We start from the raw sequence: 4,425 nt of genomic DNA on the forward strand, positions 1-4,425 counted from the left end.
CCAGCTCTTGCAGGCCCGCCTTCAAACCAAGAGAACAGCAACACTAGAAATCAATAACCCGTAACGTCCTCTCTGCCAATCAGAGTGACCCGACCTTGTGCCCTGCACTATAAAAGAAGAGGGGTCGTGTGAAGAGAGGGGGTAAAGAGAAGACCGAGGATGAAGGTTTGCACTTTTGATGTGTAAATTTGTATCGTTTCCCTCCCGCTGTTTCCCCTTTATTGTAATGTTAAGGTTTGTACCCTGGCGTAGCCTAAGCTAAAGCTGTTTAGTGTGCGTTAATGTCTATGACGCGTCCCAGGTAACGTCCGTTCAATGGTCAAAGCTTTCTCTTTTCCAAGACTCCCTGGGGAGCAGATGGGGACCCTGAACTTAAATAGAATGTTCACTGAGAATAAATCACAATGAACCGTGAGGCGTAACTGCTTTGGAAATATACAACTAACAGGGTCAACAAAAATGATTTTACTTTTCTATTGAGCATTGAATGAAACACTGCCCACATACATACACACAGACATGCATACACACACTCATAAGTAATAGTATAAATATTTACCTTCACACAAAGTATATTGGAGGAATGCATTTGGAAATGGCATTTAAACATACTTCTCTACCCTCAGGCACAATCTGTAACTTATTGTGTCAGCCCTTCTCAGCCGAACATTAGCTATACCGGCCATGCCCTTAGGTAATCTGTTATTTATTCAGGGCTAAAAATACAATTTAAACCTTAATTCAACTGCATAAAAAAAAACATTGAATCAATACTTCTCAGAGATGAGCGCATGCTTAATTCAGTTTAGACCCCCTCAACAAAACTGAACCCCTGCAACTGAAACCGCGGTGTGAATAGATCACAATGTCCTTCATAATGAGTCCAAAGGTGCAGTTTGCAGGAGTTGAACCTTGTTGGGTTGAACGAGGCAATTACTGTCGGAAGTGGCATTTGTCTTTGTGTTACCATGCAAACTTTACTACTTCTTATATAGACCTTTCTATTGCTACACTTTCAGCAAATATTCTGGTAGGCTACCAATCAATCATTTGAATAGCAAATGCACTTATCATAATGTTTTTGTTCTTTTATATATTTTGGTTTATATATTTTCCGTTGTGTCAGTTTGTAATGATACACTCGTGAATGTTGAATCTTGTAACTGCTAGTTTGGTTGTCATGGACAATACGGTATTTGGGTTGACATTATGAACACATTAAAACTCATTCATAAAACTACACAGAAGCTCAAGTTTGCAATCAAAACATCTACATCTGCCATATTACTGTTGCTAACATTAATATTTGAGGCTCAAAATATCACGATTAGCCAGTGTTTTTGACTGACATTTCCAAAAAATAAATTGGTGCCAATATACTCAAATTCCTCATATCCACTTTCTTGACACATTTTATTGTTGCATTTTTTATAATATTAATAATATTAAATAATATTAATAATAATATTAATGTAGAATCTAAATGAATGGATAGTGCCACCCAGGGGTAGCATAAAATATTTCCTCCTGGTGGCTCCCACCCTCCCTTCCATAGGGAGGGTGTGATATTTTCCAAGGAGGAAATATTGTGGCTCCCTATGGTGTTCACCATATCTGGCGACCCTATTTAACATTTTTTAGACCATGGAATTGTAAACAAAAAAACAAGCATGAATGAACAAAACAAAAACATGAATATATGGGTATTAATATAAAATCCATTTGGACAATATCAAATATCATTCCGCTCCCGGTGGATCCAATGGTAGACTGGTGGATGCACAAAACTGTTAAACATAATGGTTGTCAATGTTCTTGACTGCCAGCTGCGAAAAGAAATCCTAGCAAAAAAAAAGACAGAAGTCTGTGTGGAAGATAGCTGCTTAAACCAGCCCAGTCCGAACACACTCCCCATCTTCTTATGATTGGCTCTATATCGAGCAGTGACTCATTGATGAACTGATTGCTCCCATATTTTAAACCCCAGTTCACTAGTAATGAATGTTAGGCTACTCATTAAAAGACTAATTCTGTGACATAACCTTTCACACAGACATGTGGAACTCTGTCAACAGCATAATTTGTCAAAATATGTTTATCTAATTTCCTTTTTAAGTATTTAATATTATATTATACTATAGTAATCCATTACATTTTTAATATATATATGCAACCCCCCCCCCCCACACACACACACACACACACACACACACACACACACACACACACACACACACACACACACACACACACACACACACACACACACACACACACACACACACACACACACACACACACAAACCCACACACAGATCTCTACTTTCACAATCCCAGCTTCAGATGATCACCCAGTCCAGTCAATGCTACTGAGAGGAAGAGGTTTGTGAATCAATTAAATGGCTCGGTGTGGTAGGACTTTTAACACCTGAGGATCTCACTACGGTGTGTTGTGTGTTGCACGATGTCCTCTGCTGGACGTATGCCCGCTGGGTGCACACTTAATTTCACGAAGGAGAGTGGCGAGGCACTTACTGTTGACCACAGCAGCTGTATGACACAAACAAAATGGCGATTCTAATGATATACGGTGGCAAGAGCAATTACCTACAGAAGTACCGCAGCTGGTATGGTAATGTGCAATATTGAGCCTTGGTCAATTCTGGAATAGGCATTCCAAAACCTTCCCTGCATGAATGTTTTGAAGGCCACTTTGCACCTGAATGGGCATCTTGTTATAATGGGAATGTTGGGCTGCTTTAAAGGGAAATCCATCAAAACGTGGAGGAGGATTTAAATCAGGGGAAGTTATTTATTTCCTATGTATTTCCATATAATCCTTACAGTGTTATCTGATTAAGATAGGTTCTCTCAGGTTGAGGCAGGGGAGATGCAGATATGATTGATGAGGTCCATTAACAGTTTGGGAAACACATTAAGAGGACGAACAACAACCAGGAGTTCATTATACATTATACGGCTGCCGCCGTCTGTCTCTTGGAGGGCTTTGCTCCATCCCACAATGACTGGTGTTTCAACAGGATTTATGTTCTTTTTGGAGACATAGCCATTTTTCATAAGAGTATTCAAGTGTTGGAGCTATTGACTGTGAAACTCATTGACTCTAAAGTAGTAGGCCGATTACATTTTTTTGTGTGTCCATTCTTTTTGGGATTGCCTTGTTTATCTTGTGTGATGTACATCCTTTCTCTTGTCACACCATTTTCATAATGCTATTTCCCATTCATGGCCTTAGTCATGTAATGCCACAAAGGTAAACGATACAATATGAAATCTTTGAAGTCAATGCCTTCTTTGATAAGGCGGGCAGTTGCAACAGACGACCTGGGTTGCTCTGGGGTTAATGAGCTACAATTAGGTAATCAGTGAGCCCAGCTCACTAGGTGTGTTGCCCAGCGATGCAGGCTGAGTGTGAACCGGGGCAATGGACAACGTGTGTGGCTCTACCCCATTGTCCCACAGCTCCAGAGCAATGGGGACATAATGACAGGGATAGGTGAAGTATTCTCTGGCCAAGCGGCCTCGGGGCAGTGAGGCAGCACTAATAAAGCTGATGGAGGAGGGGGGATTAAAGGGAATATCAGATTCAGTTTCGTCCGCTTTTGCATACTTGTATCGTCTATAAACCAAGAAAACATGCATTTATCTTTCTGTATTCAGCTTCTTTCCATTGAGCCCTATCGTAAAATTTATAGAAGGCATAGAAATATATCCAACCAAAAGGGAAATTATAATTTCAAACCACCTTGGTGTTCCCTAGCCACTGTTCCTGGGCTCTGATCCAATGCAAATACGTGGTCTTAGGTTAATCTATCCGTTATATCTCCTCATATGGGTGACCTTTACATTTGCCATTTGCTGTCGACATCTCTCCTTTGTTTGCATAGAGCTTGACATGTCTTGATTTCTCCAACAGCGTCAAGTGTCAAGTCCTTTTCCAGAGCCAGCTCTGGTTACATCTGGTTATATCTACCGTAGGCCTATACCCTCTGCTATACTGCTTCCGCTAAGTGCCCATGAGAGAATGACATAACACTAACATAGGATCAGAATCTGTACTGTCTACGTGGCTGTTCTGTAACTCACACGTAGGGCACTAAGTGTGTGTGTGTGTGTGTGTGTGTGTGTGTGTGTGTGTGTGTGTGTGTGTGTGTGTGTGTGTGTGTGTGTGTGTGTGTGTGTGTGTGTGTGTGTGTGTGTGTGTGTTGCAAAGTTATATCAGGACAAAGACACAATGCATTTTGTGGGGTTGGTTTGAAAGCACTATCGGAAATTGAAATAGGAAGTAATATTTGGCTTTCGGAGGCAATTATAGGTCATTAGTTTACGGATGCAATTATATGTCATTACATGTGCAAGTGATGTAATTTCTGATATGATTTAAAATACACTACGTGGTCAGTT

Source organism: Gadus chalcogrammus, chromosome 10 (assembly GCF_026213295.1).
Source record: "Gadus chalcogrammus isolate NIFS_2021 chromosome 10, NIFS_Gcha_1.0, whole genome shotgun sequence".
In the NCBI taxonomy this organism is placed as follows: Eukaryota; Metazoa; Chordata; class Actinopteri; order Gadiformes; family Gadidae; genus Gadus; species Gadus chalcogrammus.